At 42.0% G+C, this 19305-nt stretch overlaps 1 pseudogene; it reads left to right on the forward strand.

Annotated features, from left to right (window-relative positions):
- The first annotated feature begins 1148 nt into the window (after positions 1 to 1148).
- On the forward strand, positions 1149 to 2370 carry LOC109683291 (ribonuclease H1-like; annotated as a pseudogene).
- The last annotated feature ends 16935 nt before the right edge of the window (positions 2371 to 19305 follow it).

Genomic DNA, 19305 nt, shown 5'->3' on the forward strand with positions numbered 1-19305 from the left:
CCGACTGGTCCTACCTCAGTGAGAATCTCTTCACAGCACAAGCCCAGTCTTTTTATTTTAAAGTACATGAATTGTACGATGGTATTTCACACACACATAAATCGTATTTCTATCTGATTAAACCCCTGTATTGCTCTCTTTTCCGCGGCCCCCTGCTCCCTATTTTTCAACAGCTTTCAGTGGGTTTCCTTGTGCCATCTTCATACACAGACATGACGTATTTGGGTATTTTTACCCTCCATTATCCTCCTTCCCTCTCCTGTTTTCCCCTTCTATCCCCCTTCCCCCAAATGTGTATACATTCTTAAAGTCCCTTTAGCCATGTCCCTTCTCCTTTATCACCAAGATTTGCCATTTGACTGCCTCACTTGCCTTCCATCTTCCTGTGGACGCCAAAATCAATGCCAGTATGGATGTGGGGAGACCAGTATGGCTACCCTAGGGCTCTCCTGCCTCCTGTTGTGCCAGCAATCCCTCACCAGTTTCCAAGTTCCAACTTTTAAGAGATGCACATCACAGGACTAAGCTGTGTGGGCATTACAAAGGCATTACAAGTTTGTGACTCATGCCTACTCTGGGTCGGGCAGAGGGGTGGGATTCAGCAGCACCTCCCAGATGGATTTGGGATTACTGTCCAGTTTATAGGACTTCAGAGGAGGCACAGAAGTGCGCATGCGCGGTTCCAGTGGTGGGAAGAGAGGTAAGTGCTTAAAGGGTAAGAAAAGAGTATTGCAGACTCCTGGGAAATGGGTCTCCAGGAGACAGCATCTGCCCTCACAATCTGCTCTGAGAGCCGCTTCCATACAGGATCTTGAGTTTGTCTGCCAGAAAGTTGCCACGGCCTAAGGCCTGGCTAGATAAGACCTTCACGGTGACTGTGCTCTTGGGGTGGCCAGTTGCACAGAAGCAGATGTGGTTTCTGTGGAGAAAGGAAACCAGGTCCTGAGAAGATGACCTCCATAAGACAATCTGCAGAGAAGGAAAATGAATTGATTTTAAAAACGAAGTGAAGAGGGTTGCTGCCAGGGTCGCCCTGCAGCCGGCGTGCTGCCTGGTGCCGGGCAGTGAGCGATAAGCTCGCTCGTCCTCTTGGGCCGTGAGTCGCTCTGGCAGCCGGGCGCTGCAGCCACGGCTGCTGCGAGTTCGCGATGTTCTACGCGGTGGGAGGGGCCGCAGGACCGGGGTCTTCCTGACCTGGAATGAACGCAGAGCACAGGTGGATCGGTTTCCTGCTGCCAGATTTAAGAAATTTGCCACAGAAGATGAGGCCTGGGCCTTTGTCAGGAGCTCTGGGAGCTCAGATGGTTCAGAAGGGCAGAAAAATACCTGTGTACCGGAATCACAGGTGAAAGCCAGCAAGAGATTCCGGGAACCTTTGGATGAAGGTGAAGATGAAAATAAAGAGCCATGTGCAAAGCAGACAAGACAGCACACAGAATTAACTCCTCCAGCTAACAAGGACACTTTTTCTTATATGGGAGACTATGTGGTCGTGTACACTGATGGCTGCTGTTCCAGTAATGGTCGCAGGAGAGCACGTGCAGGAATTGGTGTCTACTGGGGGCCTGGCCACCCTTTAAATGTAGGCATTAGACTTCCTGGGCGACAGACAAACCAAAGAGCAGAAATCCATGCAGCGTGCAAAGCCATTGAACAAGCAAAGACTCAGAACATCAGTAAATTGGTTCTGTATACAGACAGCATGTTACCATAAATGGCATAACTAACTGGGTTCAAGGCTGGAAGAAGAATGGGTGGAGAACAAGTACAGGAAAAGAGGTGATCAACAAGGAGGACTTCGTGGAGCTAGAGAAGCTCACCCAGGGCATGGACATCCAGTGGATGCACATTCCTGGTCATTCGGGATTTGTGGGCAATGAAAAGCTGACAGATTGGCAAGAGAAGGAGCAAAGCAATCTGAAGACTGAGTGAAGTCACTGAGCCCTGGGAAAACCCAAGCCAGTGCTGCTTCTTCTGCGCCCTGGTGTTGACAGTAAGACCACGGCATAGGCCACTGCAGTAGATGGTGGGCGCAGCTGTCCGTCACAAGCCAGGAAGACATGGTGTGTCCTGTGATAAGCTTTGATAATAAAAAGTGCTTAAAAGTATCAGAAAGCAAACATCTTTGAGGACTGACAACTCTCTGAGATTTCAGCTTTATGCTTATTGGGCTTGACACTCTTTTCATGTTACTGCAGTCTAGCACCAAATAGTTGGCTTAGATTTTTATAAGGAATCAATAAAACATTGGTTAAAGATTCAGATAAGAGGTCTAGAAGTATTCTGAAAGTATTCATCTGCTTCCCAATTTGCAATCTTAAGTCTCCTGCCTTTGCAGCTGACTTACACATCAGAAAAGGTAGAGTCCAGCCAGGGTACGAGGCTCACAGGAAGACTGCAAGCCAAGTCTCAGCCTCATGTGCTCAGTGTTCTGTGGGGCAAAGCATGCATGTAGACGACCTTGGCTCCAAGACCATTCCAGAGGAACCAAGGTGTATAAATAAATCTTATAAAAACTTTTCTTACCTCTTTTTCTTAAAAGTACTGTGGAAGTTTAAAACAAATGTTTGACAAGATTGCTTATTTTTAAGTGATTTTTTTAACCATAAAATAAAAACATACAGGAAATGACACACACACACACACACACACACACACACACACACACACAAACGAAGTGAAGATACGAGGTTTTGCCTCCCCTGCCAAAGCACTGGGACACCATCTTGACCTTGTTACTGCTTTATGAAGTTAAATTTTGGGTGGTACTCTCATCACCTAAAAATATAACCTTATCAAAAGCAAGACTCCAGGTGCTGAGTATGGTTGCTCACATCTGTAATCTCAGCTACTTGGGAAGCAGAGATCAGACAGATCACAGTCAGATCAATCCTGGGAAAAAGTTAGTGAGACTCCATCTAAGTAAATAAGCCAGGTATGGTGGCATGTGCCTACAGTCCCACCTATGCAGGAGGCATAGGTAGGAGCATCATGGTTCAAGATCAGTCCTGGGCAAAAACACAGGACCGTTTCTGAAAAATAACTACACCAAAAAGGGGCTGAGAGTGTAGCTCAAGTGGTACAATGTCCGCCTGGCAAACACAAGGTTCTACATTCAAACTGCACTATGGCCAGACCCTGGAAAGGCAAAAGACCAGAGTAAAGTTACCAGGATGTCCCGGTAATGATAAAGCCACATGACGAGGGACAGTGTTTTGTTTGTGAGTGTTTACTTAGTTGAGGTTTTCTTTTATGCAGTGTGTAGCTGCAGAGATTCCTCCTGATTTCCAAATGGAAGTCTACACATCCGCAATATGTTCTTACTAACAGAAACAGTGTGGCTGCCAAAGCGAGGGTGAGCTTTGTAGAGTCCCAGGACCAGGAGTGAGAAAGCTCCTTCCAAATCTCTCTTTCTATACCCAAGGCTAGCTGACTTAGAAAGTCACGCAACATTATCATCATTGGTTGCAGACTGAATATTTGAGATGTACCCTTTTGTGCAAATCTTAGTATTTAGAGAAAGTCTTTGTGAAGACTTTGGGAAGAGAGTCTCCTTGTTTTTTGTTTGTTCGTTTTGTTTGTGTGTGTGTGTGTGTGTGTGTGTGTGTGTGTGTGTGTGTGACAGTGCTGGGGTTTGAACTCAGGGCCTCACACTCACAAGGCAGGCACTCTACCACTTGATCCACTCCAACAGCCTTTTTTTGTTTTGAGTATTTTTGAGATAGGGTCTCTTGAATCATTTTCCCAGACTGGCCTCAAACCATGATTCTCCTCATCTCTGCCTCCTGAATAGCTAGGATTACAGACATGAGTCACCACTCCTGGCTCTTCTTGCTTTTATGGTCTCTAAAAATTGAACTATCCCAGCATTGTGACACACACTTGGGAGCTGGAGGCAAGAGTGTGGACGTGGAGGATCACAAGTTCAAGACCAGCATGAGGTACACAGTGACAGCCTGTCTAAATAAAGCTAAGGACTGGGGATGTCGTTCAGTGGTAGAGCACTTGGCTAGTTTGTGCAAGGCCCTTGGTTCCATCCCCGATACCACGAAGGAAAAAACTGACATAAAAACTTCCATTGCCCCCAGCATTGGTCCTAACTTCTGTGTTCTCTGACTTAATAACTTAACCTGTGTTCTAACGTTGTATTGCTTTTTAGCTAGATATTCAGTAAATAATGTTTTTGTTAGCATGGTGCATTTATTTTCTGAAAACTTTAGTACATGCTTTAAAAATCAATTAAATATGGGTCTTTTTAAGCACATATTAAATACTTGGAACTATGTATAACTCATAAAAATAACCAAAAATAATTGCCTTCATATATTTCTTCCGCATTTTCCATGAAGGACACTTCAAAACTGAGTGCCATGTTTTAATTCAATAAGGGAATAGCTGCAGAATGCATTTTAATAAAATAAACCTCTGTGATCCATAATTTAATGTGTTTTTCAAAGCAACTTCTCAAATCAACTTTGCATGAATTCCCTGCTAGTAAAATATCATAATGACATGGATATTCTAGTACTTTCTCCTCATCCAAAAAATTTACCTTGACATTGTAATTAAAAGTCCAAGGACGCAAAAGCCATAAAATTACAAAGTCATTGCCACAGCAGAATGACTCACAACTTTAAGGACCAAAATTGAGTGAAACAATGTATTGCATACAAAATTAAATTTTAATTTCGTTTTTAAAAATCAGATGCAAAGAGAGGTGGATATAGGTACTAGTGTTTTTGTTGGGTTGGGAGGGAGAGAAACCCACGTCCGCATTCTCTGGGGTTACTTGTTTAAGAAACTCTTGTATTTTAGGAAAGCTTGGAGGATTATCTTGTGTGGGATGGCATTAACCCCAATGCCATTCCTCAACATGGAGCTGGGAGTTGGCTCAGGCAGGACGATGGAACACACAAGCAACAAGGCCTCATCTGTGTGTGCCATCACTGTGGTTCAGGGTTAGGCTGAGGTCTGCAGGTGCAGTGAGGCATTTCTACACCCAGCCCCAGCCAATGCAGTGGGCAGAGAGAAGCTGTGATAGAGCCAGTTCAACTAGGACCCCAAGTGTCTGCAAATCTACTGAGCTCTTAGCCAGCACTTTCACTGCAGAAGGTAGAAGGATGGATGTGCTGCTCTGACACAGTAGATGGAGAGTGGCCAACTGGGAACAGAAATCCAGTAGGACTCAGAAAACCTGGCTTCTAGTTCTTTTCCCAGTGTCTAAATATCCATGTGACTTTGAGCAAGAACTTAATTCTTTGGGAATCTTGGTTTTTTTAATCCATAAAGTGAGGTGGAAGGCCCAGATGGTGCCCAAGTAAAATCCTGTTGTACATCGAGATACCCAGTGTCTGAAATCATGCATCAAATGAAGTAGACACAGTTGTGGACCAATCATTTCTAAACCGTTAATGTATATCTACTAAAGTGAAAACTGGAAGGCTAGGAGTTAACGCAAAGAGGCCTAAGTTGTACAAAGCAAGCTGAAGAACACAGCCACACCAGATGTTGGGACTGGGGATGTCGTATTCCATACTTTTTGACAGAGTATGTTTTCATTGTACAATTGCAGCATTTTTGTTAGAAGGAAAATATATTTTTCTTATTGCTTCCAATATCTGTTTTTTCAGTAGTCTCTGTATCTGAGAAATTCTCTCACTTTAAAAAAAATTCAGTTTAACAGGTAAGGAAGAGTAATGGAAGGGGTTGAACAGACCAAATTATAGTATACTCACAGTGTGGATACACTGAAAAACTCCTTTGAATATCAACATAGATATTAATAATGAAAAACAGGACTGAAAAATAGGTACAGTGGGTGGTGTTACTTGTGGGAGGCGGAGGGTGAATGGAGGAGATGAAGGTGAGGGAATATGGTTGATGGACTTCATATACCTATACAAAATAAAACAAAGTGGAATTGCTTTAAGTGGGGAGGGAAGGGAGTTGAGAGGGAGAGGTGGTGGTGGGGGTGATCTAACCAATGAACAAAATAAGCCTATTTGAAATTGTCACAATGAATCCCTCCTGTGCAACAAAAATATCTTTATTTTTTTAAATGCAGGTTTAAAAGAATTATACACCATGACCAAGCAGAACTTATTCCTGGTATTCAAATATGGTTCAACATACAAAAACCAATCAATGTGACACACTCCATTAACAAACAAAGGAAAACCCAAGTCCTTGTCTCAATTATGAAAAAAAACTTGAAAAAATTTAACACCCTTATATGGTTAAAAAAATAAAAAACTAGGACTAAAATGACCACCTCAATGTAAGACCACACATGAAAACCTCACAGCTACCACTATAGTCAGTGGTGAAAGACTGGCTACTTTCCTCTGAGATCAGGAATCAGACAAGGATGACCACTCTCAACACCTCCCTTTATCATGGCACTTAAAGTCCTAGACACAGCAATTAAGCCAAAGAAGAAATAAAAAGTATTCAAATTGGATAGGAAGAAGTAAAATGACCTCTTTGACAGACTACACGGTCTTATGTGAAGAAAATCCTAAAAATTACACACACATGCACACATGCGTACACTGTTAGAACTAAAATTCAAATTCACCAAAGTTGCAGGATACAAAATCAATATGCAAGGATTAGTTATGTTTCTATATACTAATAATAAATAATCCAAAAGGAAATTAAGAAAATTCTGTTTATAATAGAACCCAAAAGAATAGTATGCTTAGCAGTAAACTAAACCAAGGAAACAAAAGACCTGTACCCTGAGAAGTACGAGGTGGAAAGAAATAAAAAAGGAAACTACGATAAGTGGAAAGACATCTCACATTCATAGATTGGAATGCTTAATGTTGTTACAATGTCAATACTACCCTAAGTGACCTACAGATTCAACACAATTCCTATCGAACTCCCAACAGGCCTTTTTGAAGAAATAGAAAAATCTATCTTAAAATTTATATGGAAACCAAGGGACCCTGAATAGCCAAAACAATCTTTTAAAAAGAATAACAAAGAGATCTCCTACATCCTGATTTCAAATCTTATAACTCTACAGTAATCAAAACAGTGTAGTACTGAAATAAAACAGTGAAATTGTCACATGGTAGAGCACCTGACAAGCAAGCGCAAGACCCTGAGTTGAAATCCCAGTACGACCACCTCCCCCACCAGCAATGACAGCAATATTGGCTAATGGGTAGAATAGAGAGCCACAGACATGTCTAATGTCACTAGAAGCCAGATCAGTCTCCATATAGAGATGAGTCTGTTCCTAAACCTCCTGCTTAGGATTAACTATTGTTTCACCCATTAAATTGTTGGGACACATTTATTAAACTTCAGTGGACAAAGTAAGTGAGTCTAATTCTGTCCCAATGATCTATTTGTCCATCCTTATGTCTCTATTACACTGTCTTAATCAGCGTAGATTTACAGAAAGTCTCAAAGTCAGATAATATGGGTCTTCTAAGATTATTGTTTTTTCAAGAATTTGGTTACTGTACTCCTTATGACTAGAAATAACTTATAAATCCTGGAATGAAGTCTATGGGATTTTGATTGAAATTGAGTTGAATTTATTGATCAAAGTGTAATAGACGTTACCGATAATTAAGCCTTCCAATCCATGAGCATGAAATATCTCTTCATTTACTTGAGTAGTTAATTTAATTCATCCACATAACTAAAGTATTTTAGGAATATTTCCATGCAGAGGTTTTAATATCTTCTGTAAAATTGACTAATATATTTTCTGGGGGGGGGTTGGTGAAATTTAATAGAAAAAAAACGGAATAAGGAAATTAAGTTGTATAAAAATTGAAGCTAGGAGTGGTAGTGCATGCTTGTAATCCCAGCAGTAGGGAGGCTGAGGCAGGAGGATTTTGAGTGGGAAGCCAGCTTGGACAGTATAACAAGACCTGGTCTTAAAAAAAAGAGAGAGAAAAGAAAGCTGCATTTTAAGCAGGGTGTGGCAGGTGTCAGTTCCAGTTGTTTTGCTGGCTTTGTGGGATTTTTCTGCATCAACACTCACATCACGTGTGAGAAGGCCAATTTTGTACTTCCTTGTCAATGGTGACTGCCCATTTCTTTCCCTTGCTTTCTCACTGGCACATCTAGCTTGTTCAGAATTCACCTTTAAGTAGCAATAGGGCTTTCTGGATGCTGCTTACAAGTTTAAGAAAGTTCCTTTCTATCCCTAGTTTTTAATCATAAGTGGTGTTAGGTTCTTTCTCCCTCTGTTAGGAAGACCATCTCTTGCTCTCCACTACCCTGGCAACAGGAAGAATCACATGAGTGATTTTCCAATATTAAGCACACGTAAGACAAACTTTGCTTGCACCTGATCATTTTCATTTTCTTTTTATGCATTGTTGGTATTCATTCACTGCTATTTTGTTGATAAGTTTTTGTACCTATATTTGTAGGGGATATTGGTCTGCAGTTCTCTTTTTCATGTAATTTATGTGAGGAGTTTTGTTATTGGTGATATACTCACCCATAAAAGAGTTAGGAAGGATTTGTTCTCTTCTGTTTTTTGGAACTGTGTGTGTGATGGGCATCACTTTTCATTAACTGTTTACTAGAATTCACCAATGAAATCATCTGAACCTGGAGGAGCTGGGATGGGCAGGGTTTTTTTTTTATGAGTTCAGTTCTTGCATTCTTAAGTTAATAGATATAGCGCTAGTCAATTTTCTTTATATATAAGCTATATATATATATATATTTCTTATAATATATAAGAAAATTCTTGCATTTTCAAGAAATTTGATTGCTTCAACCAGATTATCAAATTTATTTAAATTGGAAAATCTAGAAGAAATGGACAAATTTCTAGATACATATGACCATCTAAAATAGAGCCAAGAGGATATTAATCACCTAATCAGAGCTATAACATGGAATGAAATTGAAGCAGCATTAGTCTCCAAAAAAGAAAAGTACAGGACCTGATGGATTCTCTGTTGAATTCTACCAGATCTTTAAAGAAGAACTAATGCCAACACTCCTTAAACTTTTTCACAAAATAGAAAGGGAAGGAACACTGCCTAACTCATTTTATGAAGGTAGTATTACCCTCATCCTAAAACCAGATGAGGTTTTAGGATCCAAGAAGGATCCATCCGAAAAGGAGAACTACAGGCCAATCTCCTTAGTGAAAACTGATACAGAGATCTTCAATAAAATAATGGCAAACTGAATCCAACAACATTTCAGAAAGATCATAAACCATGACCAAATCAGCTTCATCCCAGGGATGCAGTGGTGGTTCAACATATGTAAATCGATAAATGTAATACAGGAAATTAATACAAGCAAAGACAAAATCATCTGATCATTTCAATAGAAGCAGAAAAAGACTTTGATAAGATTCAACACCATTTGATGATAAAAGCTCTGATGAAACTAGGAATAGAAGGAATGTACCTCAACATTTTAAAGCCAACATCATACTTAGTGGGGAAAAACTAAAACCATTTCCCCTAAACTCAGGAATGAAACAAGGGTGCATATTCACTCCACTCCTATTCAACACAGTTTTGGAATTCCTAGCCACAGTGGTAAAACAAGAAGAATAAATAAAAGGAATACAAATAGGGAAAGAAGTAGTCAAACTATCCCTATTGGCAGATGACATGATCTTATACTTAAAAGACCCAAAAAACTCCACCCAGATCTCCTAGACACTATAACCAGCAAAGTAGCAGGACACAAAATCAACTTACAAAAATCAGTAGCCCTTCTATACACCAACAATGAGCAGATTGAAAAAGAATATAGGAAAACAATTCCAGTTATAATAGCCTCAAAAAGAAATCAAATACCTAAGAATAAACAAAGCATGTAAATGACCTCTACAAGGAAAAGTACAAACAATTGAAGAAAGAAATCAAAGATGACTACAGACTACTAAAGGTGGAAAAATCTCCCGTGTTTATGCATTGGCAGAATCAACATAGTAAAAATGGCTATACTACCAAAAGCAATCTACATGTTCAATGCAATATCCATCAAAATCCCAATGACATTCATCTCAGAGATTGAAAAATCTATCCTAAAGTTCACTTGGAAACACAAGAGACCACGAATAGCCAAGGCAATACTCAGCAAAAAGATCAATGCTGGAGATATCACAATACCCAACTTCAAACTATACTCTAGAGCCATAGCAATAAAAACAGCATGGTACTAACACAAAAACAGATATGAAGACCAATGGAACAGAATAGTTCAGTGGAACTGCACTAAATAGAAATTTTTCAAAGGAAGAAATCCACATAGTTATGCCCACCTTATTTTTGACAAAGGTGCCAAAGACATACGATGGAGAAAAGACAGTCTCTTCAACAAATGTTGCTGGGAAAACTGGATATCTGTCTACAGAAACCTGAAACTAGATCCATGTATGTCACCTTGTATAATTATCAACTCAAAGTGGATTAAGGACCTTAAGATCAGACCTGAAACCTGAGGTTAGTACAGGAAAGAGCAGGGAAAACACTGGAAACAGTAGGTATAGGCAACAACTTCCTCAGTAGAACTCCAGCATCCCAGCAACTAAGAGAAAGGACTGACAAAGAGGACTACCTGAAATTAAAAATATTCTGCACAACAAAAGAAATGGTCTCTAAATTGAAAAGACTGCCCACAGAATGGGGGAAAATCTTTGCTAACTATACATCAGACAAGAGACTGATAATCAGAATATACAGGGAGCTCAAAAAACTAAACTCTCAAAAAATCAATGATCCAATAAAGAAATGGGCAACTGAACTAAACAGAAATTTTTCAAAGGAAGAAATCCAAATGGCTGAAAAAGCACCTGAAAAAATGTTCACCATCCCTGGTCATAAAGAAAATGCAAATCAAAACCACATTCTAACTCCTGTTAGAATGGCTACCATCAAGAACACCACCAACAACAAATGTTGGCAAGGATGCACCTCATACACTGCTGGTGGAAATGTAAGCTAGTATAACCACTAAGAAAATGTGGTATTTATACACAATGGAATTTTATTCAGCCACAAAGATGAACGAAATTTTGTCATGCGCAAGTAAATGGATGGAACTGGAGAACATCATCTTAAGTGAAGTTAGCCAGGCTCAGAAGACCAAAAATCATGTTCTCCCTCATATATGGATTATAGACATAAAACAAATGCAATAATATTATTGGACATGGGTCACACACTAAAAGGAATACGCTCACAGGAGAAATAGGGAAAGGGAAGGAAACCTAAAACTTGACTGTGTTCACTGTACAGGAATGAATATATGTAGGCTGGGACCACCATGGGAAGGGCATTAGGGAGGAATGAAGAGGTCTGGTAAAGATGAAGAAATTGGGGTTGTAACACATATTGCAAGGAAACAAAACAAGTAATCTCCCTGTGTAGCTATCTTTATCTCAAAGTAGCAAAACCCACCATGTTTCTCTTATTATCCTTTATGTTTTTTCTTCTACAAAATTGGAGAACAAGAGGGCAGACAGGTTTTGCCTGGGGGGTTGGCACCTGTTGGAAGGAGGAGGTGGCAGGTAAAGAGGTAGGAGGATGAATATGGTCAAATAATGCATACACATGTGTGTAAGTGCAAAAGTGATACCTGTTGAAACTGTTCCAGGAATCAAGGGAGGGGGTGGGGAGAGAGCAGTGGAGGTGGGGAATTCAAGTATGATATATTTGATACATTGTAAGAACCTTTGTAAATGCTACAATTTGCCCCCACCCAGCACAACAATAGTTAAAAAAAGAAGAAAACAAATTTACTGGCATGAAGTTGTTTATAATATTCCCTATTATTCTTCAAATGCCAATAGGATCTGTAATGATAGCATTCCTCAGCCACAATCCATGTCTTGTATCATGTCACCATGATTAGCTTGGCTAGAGGCTGACCAATGTTATTAAACCTTTTAAATTTCTTTGGTGATATTGGATCTTGCACTTACTAGGCAGGCACTCTACCACTTTTGTCATGCCTCCAGTTCTTTTTTTTCTTTTTATGGCTTTAATTATTTTTCAGGTAGGGTTTTCCAGTTTTGTCCAGGGCCAGCCTTGGACTGAAATCTTTTTACCTAAGGCCTTCCATATAGCTGGTAGCACAGGCACACACTACCACACAGTAATGGGATCCTCTAACATTTTGCCTAGGGTGCCTCGAACCACTATCCTCCACATCTCTGCAGCTAACAGTCCTAAGCCTCCACTTTTAAAAGAACTAACCTGTGACTTTATTTTCAGCATTGCATTTCTGTTTCCTATTTCATTGGTCCTGCTATTATCTTTATATTTCCTTCCTTCTGTTGAATTCAGCTTTAATTTGCTCTTACTATGGCTCCTTAAAACCAGGGTTAAAGGACAAGATGGTTGATGTTAGGCCTTCCTTCTTTTCTAAAACTGGCATTTAAGCTGTGTATTTCTTGCTACACACTGTGAACTGAGCTGCTTCTTCACAATTTGACATGCTGTGCTTTTATCATTATCAAGTCAAAGTGTTTTCTGCTTTCCCTTGTGACTTTTTGACACATGGGTTATATAGAAGTGTGTCATTTAATTTCCAAGTAATTGGGGATTTTTCATATTTTTATATTTCTAATTTACTTCTGTTCTGATTAAAGAAAATAATTTTAATCTTTTGAAGTCACCGGGCCCTAATTTATAGCCTGTCATATAATTTAGCTTCACAAACACTCTGTGTGCACTTAAATGAATGTGCACCCACAGTTGTCTATTTAAATCACATTGATCAATTTTGCTCAAATCTACAAGGTCTGAAATGATTTTTGCCCAGTTCTATTAGTTTCTGAGAGAAGGATGTCATAGTCTCCAAGTAAGATTGGGCATTTCCTACTTCTCCCTTCATCTTCATCTGCATTATATACTTTAATACCATATTACAGATGTACAGATATTCATAAAACACACCCTTTACTCTCTGGAAATAACCCTTGTGCTGAAGTCCCTTTCGTGTGGTGTGCGGATCACCACATGGCTTCCTGGGCTACTCCTTTGCAGGGTTGATCTTCTCCACTCTGTGCTCATTGGTGTCTTTAGTGCTCTTGTACATTCCACATAGCTACCTGTTGGTTTTTACCCAGTCTGACAATCTCTGCCTCTTAATTACAGTGTTTGACTTAATTACGTTAAATCTGTTATATGGAAAGATTTACTATCATTTTACTATGTATTTTCTATTTGTCTCCTGTGACTTTTTTCCATTCTTGTTGCTCTTGAGTCAACGGAATATGTTTTTACTCTTGATTTTAATTCTTCTGTCAACTTTTAAATTATGCTTCCCTCTATTTTGTTTTAGTGTTTCCTCTGAAAAGCACAATCCACAACCTTATCTTCCCAGTCTGCTCAGAGCTAATCTCGTACTACTTCTTAGAAAACATAAGAAATAACAAACAGGACAATTCCATTTGTCCTTTTACTTTTTGTATAAAAATATACACCTATACAAGGGATTCAATGTACACTTTATGAGGTTTATCACTTTGTAGAGCCCAGAATGACAGCCTCTGCATTTCTCTATGACAAAACCCAGGTTGGCTCACAAACCTTTAGGTCTGCTAACAGCAGAAGGCAGCCCTGACCATTTAAATGTGGGAGATTTCAATTTAAATTTAAGCCAAGTCTTGAGTCTCCCTCATCTTCATCCTCTCTTTTGCTTTTCTTGGGGTACGCCATACTCCTGGGGTGTGGTGTATGGCTAAGCATCAGAAGATATGGGAGTGGTACTCAGCCCTGGCTGTGTTCACTGTTACAGCTCATCACTCCTGCCTCTCCTGACCTTAGGATCATCCACACTGGCATTGAAGCCCCTGTGGCCCAGCCTACATCCTCCTCAGGTCCATCGTCCACAGGAAAGGTGGTTCCATTGCCTCCACCAGAGGAAAGAGGCTTATCTAATGGTCTCCTGTCAGGTTCAGTCTGAACCTTAGTATGTGCCATATTGGATATGGAACTTCACTCTGAAACTTGCAGCCTGGCAAAACCAGATAGTAGCCAAACCAAACGTGCCTAGATTTTTCATTGCATCCCCCCACTAGATTTGCCTCTGGACATCCAAAGTGAGGAAGCTTCTCTTGAGTGAATCCATTCTCTACTGCCTAAGCATGCCATCCTCATGGCAACTCTCCTTTTTTTTTCAGAGAGAAAATGACTATGGCCCCATCCACATTCTTCTCCATTCCTTGGACTTGGCCATCACTACCATGATTTCAGCTGTGGAAGCAAATATCACCCAAATGAGAACAAGCAGAAGGTATTTATTCAGAGCTTGTCAAGTAAGAATGTTGGCCACCATCTCTGGCATTTGGCAAACTCAAAGGCAGGCAGAGGAGTGGGAGAGCTTCTAGAGGAGAAAATGGACAGCATCGGGTGAGCCCTGATTGAGGCTGCTGGAGTGGGGAAGCTGGAGTCAGGTTAACTAGAAATGGGGCCTGCTATGTGGGATCTTTTGGGGTTGAGGAGTTATGAGACTTTTCCCAGCTAGTCCTAAATTGGAAGTAGGAATAAAAATGAGGAAACTTGTCAGCTATTAATTGGGTCTTGTCTGCTTGAGCCAATTCTTTTTTTTTTTTGGTAATGGGGCTTGAACTCAGGGCCTATATCTTGATCCACTCTCCCAGCCCTTTTTGTAATGGGTATATTTGAGATAGAGTCTCACAGACTATTTGCCCAGGCTGGCTTTGAACCACAATTTTCCTGATCTCTGCCTACTGAGTAGCTAGGATTACAGGAGTGAGCCACTCATGCCCAACTTGGGCCAATTCTTGTAGGGGCTATTTGGCTGTGTGGATTGCTGCTAGAGATGGTGACCTGATTTCCCACAGTTCTGACTGACACAGCAAGGTGGGTTACTGGGCTGTTTGCTGCTTCTTCAGCTGACTGGCCAGCTGGTGGTGGGTCAAGTGCTGCCTTTTTATAAGGGGTAGTGTGTTCTATTTGTGTATTCTGTCTTTCACAGCCTTGAGCTCTTTATGTCTGAAGGCTTATTTTTCAGAACAAAGCCTAGCTTGTGCAAAATCAATTTGTTATGTCTTCACAAAATCTACTTACAGCATCTGTCAGAACCCACTCAGGAAAAGAGAAACAAAGATAATTCAAAACCCAGGATGCAGTTCCAGGAGCTAGTCAGGTGGTGACAGGAGGGGGAAGCACAAGTAGGAGATGTCAAGGTGACCAGAGTATGGACCTCAGAGGCAGCTGCTACCCTAAGACTGCAGGAAGGGGAGGAAAGATGTGGTGGCACCAGGAGCTGGGGACAGGACTCTGGCAGGGGTAGCACTAGGTGGTTGATGTGCATGGCTCTGAGGAAGGGATGTGAACAAGCATGTGAGGAACGTGGTATAGCTTGTATCTGCTGAGAAAAGCAGAGACCCCAGCCACAACTGCTACTGCTGGGCAAAGCTGGCATCAAAGAGAGCAGAAGTCCTGGCTGGTTTCCCGCTAGTGCCTTCCGTTGGCACAAACCAACTACAATCTGGTCTGGAGAATGGAGGTAGCCATGTCCCTGCCCCTGGACCACAGAGCAAAGGCTGGGCTCAGGGATTGGGGTCTTGTAAAGCATACAGCATGGCAGCCAAGAGGGCATCTTATTCTGCGGCTGCCATGAGAACACGTGTCAGGAGGAGGATAAGCCTCCCTCCCTCTTGTTACAATTGCACCAGAACCCGTCCCACCATATTAGCATTTCCCAAGTGACACACATAGCGCCCAGTGCGTCCACAGACCTCTGCATTCATAGAAAATGGACAGAAGGCCATGCTCGTCCTGTGCAGGCTTCCTATGGACAGCAAAGAAAAGACAGGGGACGTGTGGTGGTTAAAATCACTCTAGGAATAAGTATATTAATATTACAACTTAAAAACAATACACATAGAAGTGCCAACTGACACTCCTTGGACGTGTGCTAACAGCTTGGGTTCATAGGTGGCCGCTGGAAGGCATGTGACAGAAAACCGGGTACACTTTTATTGTATGTTCCCAAGTAAACTCAAAACCTATGAAGTGCGACATTGGAGAAGCGCTTCTGCAGCTTGAATATAAAGGCAACCCTCAAAGGGGCCTGAGATAAATGCATGTTCCTAGACCCGATGGAGAGATCCCACAGAGGAGGCAGGTGTGGCCCGTGATCCGCACTGTACAGGCAAATGCCTGGGGCCACCGCCTCAGAACACGCTGCACAGAACAAGAAACACTCGCCCTGAGCGGAAGCCCACAACTGTGACTCTATGGCCAATATATTTGACCTCACTGAAGAAACTGCTGCGTGAGGGCAGTGGTTCAGTGGCAGGGTGCTTGACTAGCATGTGTGAGGCCCTGGGTTCCATCCCCACCACCCCAAATAAATTGCTCAGATGGTTTATAGTGGCTCATGTTCCTTTGCTCACAGTGGCATTTCCAGGCTGGCCTGCATCAGCTCTATCTGACAAGTGGGGCAGCGTTCTAAAAAGGGGTGACAAGGAGGGGAAACTTTCTCCAGAGATGTATTCTGACCACGCGAGTGCTCTCACAGTCAGCGTCCAGCACATACTGCCTTCCCCCTGGCTGTACTCCAGACTCCAGCTTTTCATCCTTTCATCCCACACGGAAGTCTCATCCCTGGAGTGGCACCCATGAATTGTGCCTGCTTATTCTCAGCCATACGTGCGTGCTGGTAGCTGCAGGGAGCTGTCGTTTTCCTGGAGGGCTGCGTGGAGGTTCCAGCAGCTGGTCCCATGACCAGCATGCACGGAGCACTGCTGTTTGCCGCGGTCCGAACACCTGCAGTTTGCTGGGCCAGGAGGAGACCCAGCCGGACCAGGGCTGCTCTCAAGGAAGTTTCCAGGACAAGGCACAGTGAGCAGAAGCAATGATGCCAGGAAAGAGGGGATGTCACCCATTGGCGGGGTGACAGCCTAATAATAGATGCATCGCTGGGCGATTTGCCTTTATGGGAACATCACAGAGGACATTTACAAACCTAGATGGTAGAGGTCACTCACTGGGCAAGGCCTCTCGATGCCACCGACAACCGCCACAAAAAACAAGGCGTGTGAGGATGTTGCTGGGTAACGCCCAGACTGTCTCAGAGTCAACTTGTTTTCATAAGTACGGGGAGCGCACCCTGCCATAACAATAACAAGTATCGTAGAGGAAATTCATAAACAGTGTCAGTCACCTACCGTCATCAGGTATTATATATACTACATAATTGTCCATGCTGCCAGCTCAGGAGTGTTTTTACAACATCACCACCAACACGCGAGGATGTGAGACGGTCACGACGTCACGTAAAAAAAGTTTCCGCCCCATTATGATCCTATGGGTGACTGTTGACTGAACCCTCTTTCTCCGTGCGTGAGTTTGTGTCTGGCTTTGGATCAGTTCGGTCATTCAGCTCATCAACTGCTAATGCAGAATTCCCAAACCAGGGCTTCCATTCAAGGCAGCTTGTTCACCGAAAAGACCGCAAAATCGGTCAGTGTTCACAGCGTGCCTGCTCCGTGCCGGCTCTATGTGAAACGCTCACTTGAGGGATGCAGGAGCTGTAGACAGTCTTTTTACAGACAGCCTCTCTTCATCTGTTTATCTATCTATCTACCTATCTATCTATCACCTAAAACCAAGCTGTCCATACATAAAAATAATAGTGTGAGGCACTCCGTGATTGAATGTGGACAAGATCTTTTGAGTTTCCATGGGAGTTTAGATTGGAGGAGGTCTCTGTGGCTCAGGGACAGGCTTCATAGAAGTGGAGAGAAGTCAAGTCAGGCAGGGGTGGATGAGACCATGAAATGATAATGGTCTGTGTACAAGTTGCTCCTAGACTCATACAGGGAAAAGGCAAAAGAGAGGGATTGGGTGATAAAGATGGTGAATTTAGCTTGAGCCACAGTGTCAGAGATTCCAGGCAAATGTGTCTTGAGAGACAAAATCACCCCCTTCACTGACTACCACTGAATTACATGTAAAAGAAACCTGCAAGTGGCAGCTGACATTGTATTAAGTACTGTAAGTAACCTAGAGATGATTTAGTGTGCCTGGGAAGGGGCACGCAGGTTCTATGTATACACTACATTGCTGTACACAAGGGACTCGGGCATCCTCAAGCTCTGGTTCTGAAGGGGTCCTAGAACCAGTCCCTAAGATGCTGAGAAACAGCCGTTCTGTGTCTCCAGCTGGGCCAGGTCCTGAGAACAGAAAGGTGAGTGTACTGACTACCATTCATGCAGCATGTGATATGGGCTGAGCACACGTTAAAGCATGCATTACTACCTTTATTTACAAATTATGTAAATTATGTATGTTATTCTTACCATGAAACAATTAGAGCCCAGGTCAATCTTTACCCCTAACTCTATTCTCAACAAACAACACAAATTCTTAGTCGTCAATGTTGACTACGGCACCGGGGGCCAGATAGGTAAACAAACTGTTGCTATAATTTGAATCCTGTTATGTGTTCAGAAGTAGATGAGGACTCTCACCTGGCACATTCTGGGAAGACTTCAGAGGTAATTCGGGCTTAAAGGATGAGCAGGTGTGTTAGTCTGTTTTGCATCCCCAGAATGCAATGCCTGAAGCTGGGTAACTATGAAGAAAAGAGTTCATTTGCTCACAGTTGTGGAGGCTCAAGTGTCCACATCCAATGGTGGCTTTCTTACTAACAGAGACATCATGTGACAAAACAGAGGAAGCAACTGTGTGTGTCTCTACCTCTGTCTCAGCCTTCTTTAAAAACCACCAGGATTGAGGCTGCACCCAGGTGACCTTATGTAATCCTAGTCGCCTCTCAAAGGCCCTGCCTTTGAGCACTATGGTCAGGGTAAGTTTCTGCCACCTTATACTCACCATGGAGACTTAATTGCAACATGAGAGTCCTTGGGGAACACACTCAAACCACATCTAAACCATGACACCGGGTGAGGAAGACATCCTGCCTCAGTACCAGTAGGAATGGGTGCACAGCATTAAGGTATAAGAAATGTTTTTCTTCCCTCTCTTTTCTAAACAGTAAATTGTATTGTATATCTGAAATAGTTGAGGTTTGCTGTATGATGTTATAGGACTCGTGTAGATAGTAAGATGGGTGCTGCAGTAAGCAGGTTAAGATAGCAACTCACTTTCTTTTGTGTGTGTGTGACAAGCAGCTAGAATCTGCCTAATAGAATATAATTTTATTAACTTTATTTGTCAGGTTGCACATGAAATCTCCAGATTCTAAGAAGAAACACTTTTATCCTACAGCTGCAAATTGTTCACTGTGACCAGGCTGAAAAATAAACATGAGAACGCAGCCAGAAATCATTTCAGGAGGACAAGTGTCACCCTG

Source organism: Castor canadensis, chromosome 12 (genome assembly GCF_047511655.1).
Source record: "Castor canadensis chromosome 12, mCasCan1.hap1v2, whole genome shotgun sequence".
Taxonomy (NCBI): Eukaryota; Metazoa; Chordata; class Mammalia; order Rodentia; family Castoridae; genus Castor; species Castor canadensis.